At 38.7% G+C, this 10,655-nt stretch overlaps 1 protein-coding gene across 2 annotated transcripts in view; it reads left to right on the top strand.

Moving 5' to 3' along the window:
• PSD3 (pleckstrin and Sec7 domain containing 3) overlaps positions 1–10,655 on the top strand; it is a 594,572-nt gene that overhangs the window by 330,786 nt on the left and 253,131 nt on the right. The gene's annotated exons all lie outside the window — the stretch shown is intronic.

Here is a 10,655-nt window from a genome sequence, read left to right as displayed (position 1 = left end):
AGGAGAATGGTGTGAAGCCAGGAGGCAGAGCTTACACTGAGCCGAGATTGCGCCACTGCACTGCAGCCTGGGCGACAGAGCCAGACTCCCTCTCAAAAAAAAAAAAAGAAAAATATGTATATATATATCATATATAATAGTATATGTGTTTATACTATTATATATGTTATATATAAAGCCATGGTAACCAATATAGTATGGTGCTGGCATGGACATACACATTGGTCAGTGGAACAGAATAGACAAACCTAGAAATCTGTGCATTTATAGCCAACTTATTTTTGACAAAGTCTCCAAGAACATACTTTGAGGAATGCAGCATTTCTTCAATAAATGGTGCTCAGAAAACTGGATATACTTATGAAGAAGAATCAAAGTAGGCTCTTAACTTCCACAATTTACAAAAATCACCTCAACTTGAATTAAAGACTTAAATGTAAGACCTAAAAATATGAAACTACTAGAAGAAAAGATTGCGGAAACGCTTTACAATGTTGGGATGAGTAAAGATTTTGCAGGGGGTTGGGCGGGGGTGAGGGCAAGACCTCTAAATTATGATCAACAAATGCTAAAATATTCAGACACGGTGTCCCATCAAGTGAAAACACTTCTGCCCAGTAAAGGACATAATCAACAAAGTGAAGATACAACCTACAGAGTGGTAGAAGATATTTTTGAGCTCTCCATTTGAAAAGGGGTTAATAACAAGAGTATATAAATAACAAATGGTCAAATAACTCGATTTTAAAATGGGCAAAATTTTTGATGGAATAGATATTTCTCAAAAGAAGACATAGAAATGGCTAACAGACATATGAATATATATTCAACATTACTAATCATCAGGGAAATGCAAATTGAAACCACATTGAGATATCATTTTACCACAGTTAAAATGGTTATCAAAAAGACAATAAACAATGAGTACTGGCCAGGATGAAGAGAAAGGGAAACTTGTACAGTGTCTGAAAAAGTATGAAAAAGAGTGCGAATGCTCATTGAAAAACTATAGAACTACCATATGACTCTGCATTCCCACTGCTTGGTATCTATTTTAAAAAAAGGAAGTCTGTATATTAAAGAAATGTCTGCACTCCCATGTTTATTGTAGTACTATTCACATTAGCCAAGATATGAAATTCACCTAAATGTTAATCTATGGATGAGTGGATATAGAAAATGTGGTACATAAATATAAGTAGAATATTATTCAGCCATAGATAATGATGAAATTATGTTATCTGCAGCAATGTGGATGGAACACAGAGGTCATTACGTTAAGTGAAATAAACCGACACAGAATGACATATACCATATGTTCTTTCTCAAATGTGGGGGCTTAAAATGTAGATTTCATGAAGGTAGAGAGTAGATTGGTGGTTACCAGAAGCTAGAAGGAGGGAGGAGGGGGCACAGGGGTTTTAGAAAGGATTTTGAAAGGTTGATTAATGGGCACTTTTTTCTTTCCCTTGGGGCATTTGGCAGTGGTGGTGGCTTTTGCAGCCATAGCCAAGATTAAGGCTCAGGATCTTTGAGGCAAGAAGGAGGAGGAGCTGCTAAGATAGCTGGACAACCTGAAGGTAGACCTGTCTCAGATGTATGTTGCCAAAGTGACAGGTGCCTGACATTCCAGTTCTCTTAGATTATAGTCATTTCCAAATCTGTTCCCTGTGTTCTCACTGTCATTAGCCAACTCAGAAAGCAAACCTCAGGAAGTTCTACAAGAGCAAGAAATACTAGTTCCCAGATCTGTGGCCCGAGAATACTTGTATCATATGCCACTGGCTCAACAAGCATAGGGAGAACCTGAAGACCAAGAAGCAGCAGCAGCGGGAACAGGCTGTACCAACTACAGAAGTAAGAGATGTAGGCATGAGCATTGCTGAGTCAAAATTCAAACTGGAAAAAAAAAAAGATGTTAGGTTAATGGGCACAAAAATACAGTCAGAAGGAACACGGTGTATTGTTCAGTACTGCAGTAGAGTGACTATAGTTAACAATAATTTGTATATTTTAAAATAACTGGTGGAGAGCAATTGAAATGTCCCCAGCACAAAGAAGGGGTGAATTTTTGGGGTGATGGATGTCCCTTTTGCCCTGTTCTGATCATTATACGTTACATACATATATCAAGATATCACATATATTCTAAAAATATATATAGCTGTTATGTTTCAGTTTTTAAAAACTGTTTATATGTGGCATAATAAAATATTTTGTGTCTTTAAAACAAAATTAAAGGAATAACTAAAAGAATCTGTATGGGAGAACTGATCTTGTGTGTAGAGGATCTTCAGGACTCTACAAAAGAAAAAACCTATTAGAACTAAAGATGTTTAGGAAGGCTGCAAAATACAAGTTGAGCGTTTACAAAACAATTGTATTTCTATATACTAGCAACGAACATTAAAAGTGAAATTAATTTTACAGTAGCCTCAAAAAGATCAAGATATTAGAGAATAAATTTAGCAAAATTAGTTCAAGTGAAACTATAAAATACTGAAAAAAGAAACTGTAAAAGTGGAAAGATTTTGTAGTCATGTGTTGTAACTTTATTGTTAAGACTGAAGTACTCTCCAAACTGATCTTCAGATTCAACATAATCACTGTGAAAATCCAAGTTGACTTTGTGTATGTATGTAAAGAAATTGACAGACAAATCCTGAAATTTATGTGGAAATGCAAAGGACTCAGAATAGTCAAAATGTAGAAAAAGAGACAAAAAATTGGAGGACTCCTGATTTCTCCATTTCAAAAGTTATCAAACCATGCTGCAGAATAATAAGATACAAATAAATGGGGAAATATTTCATGTTCATGGACTGGAAGACTTAATTTTTTAATATGTTATACTGTACAAAGTAATCTACAGATTCAACACAATTACTATCAAAATGTCAGTAACATTTATCCCAGAGATGGAAAGTATTCTAAAAATTATATGAGAGCTCAAGGTACCCCAAATAATCAGAACATTTTGAAAAATAACAGAGTTGGAGTACTCATATGTGATTTCAAACATATTACTAAGCTACAGTAGTCAAAATAGTGTGGAACTGGCATAAGGACAGGCTAATGCAATAGAATAGAGGGCGCAAATCTTCAAATCTTTAACAAGAGTGCTAAGACCACTCATTGGGGAAATGTCAGACTTTTTAAAAAATGGTGGTGTGAATACAGTATATTTATGCAAAAATGAGAAGTAGGACCCTTATATCACACAGTGTGCAAAAATTATCTCAATGTTTTAAGACCTAAATGTAATCCTGAAACTATAAAATCCTGAGGAAAAAACATAGGGCAAAAGCATCACATTATTGTATGTGCTGGCAATTTCTTCGCTATGACACCAAAAGCACATGCAACAAAAGCAAAAATGGGACTACATCAAACTTAAACTTTTGTGTCTTAAAACAAAGGGGCGTGTAAAGGCAACCTACAGAATAGAATAAAATGTTTACAAATCATATACCTATAAGGAGTTAATATCAGACTGTATAAAGAACTCCTGTATTTCTACATGTAAAAATCAAATATCCTGATTTTAAAAGGGAAAAAATACTGTAATAGATACTTATCCAAAGATGGTCTAGAAATGTTCACAAGGGCTGGGCGCAGTGGCTCACTCCTGTAATCCCAGCACTTTGGAAGGCCAAAGTGGGCAGGTCACCTGAGGTCAAGGGTTCAAGACCAGCCTGTGCAACATGGTGAAACCCCATGTCTACTAAAAATACAAAAAATTGGCTGGGCATGATGGCAGGCACCTGTAATCCCAGCTACTTGGGAGGCCGAGTCAGGAGAAACACTTGAACCTGGGAGGCAGAGGTCACAGTGAGCAGAGATTGTGCCACTGCACTCCAGCCTGGGCCATGAGAGCAAAACTCCATCTCAAAAAAAGAAAGAAGAGTTCACAAGCATATGAAAACATACTCAACACTCTCTAATCTAGAAATGCAAATAAAAATTACAGTAGGGTATCACCTGATACCCACTAGGATCGTTGCTATCAAAAAAATAGAAAATATTTTTGGCAAGGATATAGAGAAATTAGAAACGTACTGTTGTAGGAGTTGTAAAATGGTGCAACCACTATGGAAAATAGCTTGGAGGGTCTGCAAAAAAATGAAAAATATAACTGATATGATACAGCAATCTCATTTCTGCATGTATATATATATATATAAAATTTAAAGCTGGATTTTGAAGAGATACTTGCCCACCCATGTTCATTTCCACACTTTTCACATTAACCAAGAAGTAGAAGCAGACCAAATGTTCATCCACAGATTTATGTATAAATAAAATGTGGTCTCTACAAAAAATGGAAAATCGTTCAGCCTTAAAAAGGAAAGAAATCCTGTCACATGCTACAACATGGATGAACCTTGAGGACATTATGCTAAGTGAATGAAATAAGCCAGTCACAAAAAGAAAAAATATGATTCCATTTATTTGAGGTAAGTAAAGTTGTTAAAATCATAGAAACAAAGTAGAATGTTGGTTACAAGTGGTTGGCATGAAGGGGAAAAGAGAAGCTATTTAATGGGTATAGAGTTTGAGATTAGTGAGATGAAATGGTTTTGGAATTCTGTTCCACAACAGTGTGAATATACTAATGTGAAATGGTACTGAAATGTATGCTTAAAACTATTAACATGGTAAACTCAGTGCAGAGCTTCAGTAGTCAAGAATTATGCTGGTATAAAGCTCAACAGCTAGATCATTGCCGTATAATCAAGTGTCTAAAAATAATACCTTACATTTATGGTCTGTTGATTTCAAAAAGAGTTTCAAAGCAATTTGGTGGGGAAAAATAGTCTTTCCAGTAAATGATATTGTAACAACTGAATATCCACATGTAAAAGAATAAAGTCAAATCTCTGCTTTCTGTCAAAAAAAAAAAATGAACTCAAAATGGGTCAAATATCTAAATACAAGAGCTAATGCTGCAAAATTCTTAGGAGTAAATCTTTGTGATGTTGGATTAGGCAGTGATTTCTTAGATATAAAATGCACAAGTAATGAAATAAAACATAGGTGAACTGGATTTCAGCTACTAATGAAAACCTTTTGTGCTTCAAAGTGATAGGGACAGGAGGCAGGGAAATTCTGGGCCAAAGAGGATGGGTTGCCAGTGAGGGCTCCACCCTCAAGCTGAAAAGCCTGATATGGTGGCCCAAAGTGATAACTTACATCCCTGATTTCCTGCTCAAATGTTGCCTTTTCGAAAGCCACCCATGGCCTGCCCTATCCCCCATTGCTGTGCCTGTAAAAGCCCCAGGCTCAGCCAGCAGAGAGAGGAGAAGCAGCTGGACATTGGAGACTGCAGCTAGATGTCAGAGAGAAGTGGGTTGACTTCAGAGGGACAGTTTGACAGTATAATTTCCAAGAAGAATCTGGCCAGAGACAGCCAGACTTCAGTGGAGTTTACCTTCCCACTCTGTCCGCTTTCCAGTTCCCCTTCCTGCTGAGAACCACTTCCGTTGGCAATAAAATGTCTTGAATTTACCATCCTCCAATTTGTTTGTACAACCTCATTTCTCCTGGATGCTGGACAAGCGCTCAGGTGCCACAAGTGTGGTTGCAAAAGGCTGTCACACTGATACTTTGCCCTTGCTGGCAGAAGGCAGCCACCTCACGCAAAAACGCAGAGGATCCACTGAGCTGTTAGCACTTAAGCCATAGCAGACAGCCAAGCTAAAAGAGCACCCGGATACTTCCTCTGGGACTTCAAGGGTCACAGGCACCCCTCCCCAGATGTTGCCGTGGGGCCAGTACAGAGTTCACTCCAGCTGGTGCCCGAAGGCATTCACCCTAGCTGCCATACCCACTCACCTTTGTGTTCCCTCCAGCAAGGGGTGAAACACAGCAGGCTTGAGTGAGTGGAGTGGCTGACTCCAGTGCTCATATACTCCCATTTCTGCCCACGAAGGGGTCAGGGAAATACCCTGCTTAAAAAGGACATCATCAAGAAAATGAAAAAAAGTGGAAAGACACCCACATAATGAGAGAAAATATTTTTAAAGTATATATCTGATAAGGAAATTATATCTAGAATATGTAAAGAAGTCCTACAACTGAATAACAAAAATATAAATATCCCAATAAGAAAGGAAAATAGGATTTTAACAGGCATTTCTCTAAAGAAGATATACAAATGGCTAATTAGCACATGAAAAAAATGCTGAGGGTCAAATGCAAATCAAAACCATGGCATACCCATTCGTACCCATAACAATACCTAAAGTAAAAGGGACAAATGTTAGTGTTCCTGAGGTTAGAGGGAAATTGGAACCCTCAGGCACTGCTAGTGGCAATGTGAAATGATGCAGCCACTTTGGAAGTGAGTCTGGCAGTTCCTTAAAAGAATACACAAGATTACAATAGGATTCAGTAATCCCACTCCTAAATCTAGGAATGAAAGCATGTTTACACAAAAACTTATACATGAATATTTATAGCAGCATTATTGATAGTAGCCAAAAAGAGAAAATAGTCTAAACATTCATCAATTTATACATGAAGAAACGCAATTGTTATATCCATACAATGGACTGTTATTTAGAAATGATGTTAAATACTGATTTATTCATCAACATGGATGAACTTGGAAAACATGTTAAGTAAAAGAAGCTAGTCATAAAAGGCTACATTTTATATGATTCCATTTATTTCAAATGTCCTGAGTAGGCAAATCTGTTTAAAGAAAATGCAGATTTGTGGTTGCCAGATGATCCCTAGTGAGGGTGGTGGAAGAGATTTGGAGAATAACTGCTGGTGAGTGTGGAGTTTCTTTAGGGGGTAAATGTTCTGAGTGTAGATAGTGGTGGTGATTATAAAGGTAAACTGAGGCTGGAGCCGAACCAGGAACGAAGACACAAGGCAAATGGCAGTGAGAATAGCCTTTATTAGGACTCGCGGGCGAGGTTCCTCGGTCCAAAGGCGTGGGCCGAGGAAGTCGCGCTGAGGGAGGAGGGTAGGGGCTTTTTATAGCCCGAGAGGTAGGGAAGCTGGTTGTGCAAACAGGGCCTGGGGGGTCTTGAAACTACTAGGGCAGGAGTTGAGTAAGGGTCATGAGGAAGGGGTCTTTGGAAACTGTCAACCGAAACTGCTGTTTACAAACTTGTGGAATGCAGGTGAGCTGCAGGTCATGGGGGAGTGTGGTTGCCCAGCCAGAACTCTGACGCATGTAAGTCTGCGGGTGTGTACAAGGGTGAAGGGAGTCTTTAACAAAAGGCCTGCTACGCCGGGTAACGCCGCCATGTTGGGTCTAGATTCCTGCCTAACAGTGATTGCACAACTGTATTAAAAATCACTGAAGTATATGGTTTAAAAGAATATACTGTGAATTGTATTTTAATGAAGCTGATACTTTTAAAAAGTTATAGTAGTTGATACTTTATCATATTACACAATTAACACTTTTTTAAGAGAAAAATTTTCCTTTTTATACTGGTATTTTAGTGTACTTTTACAAAGAAGTTTATTAATAACTAAAGCAGATAATGTTACAAGCAGTTGAATTTTGTAGATCACATACCAAAAAATTGTTTTGATGATTAACTGATAATTAAATTAGACTTTTCCTCAATTTCGTTAAAATAATTAAACACCACCTGACTTGGAAAAGGATTTGTTACCTAGTCATTATTTATTCATCTTCTCAAATCCCCAGAACATATCTAAAAAGGCATTGCCAAGTTATATCACAATGACTGTTCATTGTATATGGTTTTTTTTTTTCCCTTGAGACACGTTGTTTGGCCGGATACACTTGAAAAAGATTGGGAAAATTGAGTTATTGTCTTCTTCAATATACTGTTGCAAAACAGTATTTTTCACTGAAGTTTCTTTCTGTGCTCTAAACTAATTATCAACAAAACGTTTGAACTGCAGATTTAATTTATTTAACTTATGAGAAATATCTATTAAATAAGTTAGCTGACAAAGCCGCTTCTGTCAAACCATTTTTTTCAGTGTTTCATACAAACTCTGTGCATTCTTTGCTGATGAAAGAGTCAAGGTTTTTAACAACAACAACAAAAAATATCAGCACTGTCATTGTAAATATTTAGATAGCTTGAGTGGGACGAATTGTTTTATTTTGTGAAACAGAAGGGTGGCTAGGAAAGGGGAGGTGGGAAGTGATTACTCCCCTGGCACACGGGTGTATGTTCTCAGGCAAATCTGTCTTTGAATTTGAGGTTGTGCATACATATTCCCTTAAAACTATGCCTGTGCATCTTCTTGAAGGTCTCTTGGTGTCACCCGGACTGGAGTGCAGTGGCACAATTATGGCTCACTGTAACTTCAACATCCTGGGCTCAAGTGATCCTTCCACCTCAGCCTCCAGAGTAGCTGGGACTGCAAAGCGTGCATCTTCACACCCAGCTAATTTTCATATTGCTTGTATAGATGGGTGTTACTCAGGCTAGTCTTGATCTCCCGGGCTCAAGGGATCCTCCTGCCTTGGCCTCCCCGACAGTGCTGGGATTACAGGCATGAGCCACCATGCCTGGCCTCCTTTATATTTATTTATTTTCCGAACTGGTCTCTCGCTCGATCGCTGGGCCTGGAGTGCAGTGGCACAATCTTGGCTTACTGTAACCTCTACCTCCCCGGGTTCACGTGGTTCTCCTGCCTCAGCCCCCTGAGTAGCTGGGATTACAGGCACCCGCCATGACGTCTGGCTTTTTTTTTTTTTTTCATATTTTTAGTAGAGATGGGATTCCGTCATGTTGGCCAGGCTGGTCTCGATCTCCTGACCTCAAGTGATCCGCCTGCCTTGGCCTCCCAAAGTGCTGAGATTATAGGGGTGAGCCACTGCTCCCGGCCTCTGCCACTTTTTTAAAGTCTATCTGCAGAAGTCTGCTTTCTCGTTTTGAATACTGTAGGTATTCAAATGAATTTAGTAGGTGCTGTTCTACCCTACTGTTAGTCTTTTGCGAATGAATAGCATGGCCTTGAAAAGCATACCTTTATGCATAGTGGTAGTGTATACAGGTATATTTATTTATTTGGTTGGGTTTTTTTTTTATTTTTTATTTATTTATCTATTCTGAGATGGAGTCTTGCTCTTGTTTCCCAGCATGGAGTGCAGGGGTAGGATCTCTGCTCACTACAACCTCTACCTCCCGGGTTCAAGCAATTCTCCTGCCTCAGCCTCCCAAGTAGCTGGGATTACAGGTGCCTGCCACTGCACCCAGATAATTTTTGTGTTTTTAGTAGGGACGGGGTTTCACCATGTTGGCCAGGCTGGTCTTGAACTCCTGACCTCATGATCTGCCCACCTCAGCCTCACAAAGTGCTGGGATTACAGGCTTGAGCCACCATGCCTGGCCACAGGTATATTTCGATGCTGGTACACTTTGTATTCACTTGGACTACATTTTGCTAGAGATGATACCTGTGACACTTGTCTGTGCTCTGCTTTCCTCTCCTGCACTTGTCACAGATGTATCTTGCTGTGTATATGGAACCTAGGAATCCTCCACAGCTGGCAGCTTCTACTAGTTGTTTGGAGCTAGAATAAGAGGCGATTCTCTGTGATAGCAATTTTGTTAGTTTTCTTAGTTTGTATCTTTGCTCTTTTTGTAGTTTGGGTTTTCTAATTACTTTATTAATGTGATTTCCTTTTGTTAAACTTTATTGTCCTTAAACCAGCTTTGAAGACGTGCTGGAAGATAATTTTCCATGGGTCTCACGCTTTCCTGTGTGTTTTGTGAACAGAGGCTGTGGCTGCCTTTGTTCTTGTCTATCTTTTCAAGATTATTTCTATATACAGTGAGTAGCTTTGGAAGATGCTGTAGTGACTTCATAGCAGCGGTCAGGTTTGCATATCTCCCTGGAAGGTAGAGCTGGTGTCTCCTGCTAGTGCAAAGGGATAGGCATCTTTCCCATGATTAAAGATTCCAGCTTCTGAAGTTTAGGGTTTTCTCTCCTATAATGCAACACACTGCATGTGCAGGTGGCATGTGGCCCTATTCAAGTTGCTCTGTGACAACTGGGGCTCAGGGAACTAGAGCCCAGTGGTCACAAGGAAATGTTGATATTCTGGCTACCCCTGTTATTGTAAGTAACAAATACCTTGTCTATCACCCAGGAGATTTCTTTCCTCTGGCAGCATTTATTAGCTCGTGACAGTCTAACATGTTGGCTTGAAAGTAGTGTAAATCTCCGATCCTTCACAGGTCTTGACAGTATGTAGGTAACACAAATAAATGCATAAACAGCTATCTGGGTTCAGCTCAGAAATGTCAATTTTTACCCATGATTTTCATTAAAAACTATATTATATATTGTATAAATGTAGCATCGGTTTTTCAAATTTTTTTCTACATTATAGTAAGTTTTTGGTATAAGTTTGCTATTTATATTTAATGAGAATTTTAAAAGCATAATAAACTATGTTTTTAGTGCACTAAAATTGTATGTATGTTTATATAAACCTGTGTTTGGTTTGTTTTTGTTTTTTGAGATACAGTTGCACTCTGTCATCCAGGCTGGAGTACAGTAGTGCAATCTTGGCTCGCTGCAACCTCTGCTTCCCCGGTTCAAACGATTCTTGTGCCTTAACCTCCCGAGTAGCTGGGACTATAGTCACCTGCCACTAAGCCTGGCTAAATTTTGTATTTTTAGTAGAGACAGGATTTTGC

This window comes from Mandrillus leucophaeus, unplaced genomic scaffold (assembly GCF_000951045.1).
Source record: "Mandrillus leucophaeus isolate KB7577 unplaced genomic scaffold, Mleu.le_1.0 Scaffold204, whole genome shotgun sequence".
In the NCBI taxonomy this organism is placed as follows: domain Eukaryota; kingdom Metazoa; phylum Chordata; class Mammalia; order Primates; family Cercopithecidae; genus Mandrillus; species Mandrillus leucophaeus.
Note: the sequence above shows the minus strand (reverse complement) of the source record. Positions and strands in the feature narration are given on the sequence as shown.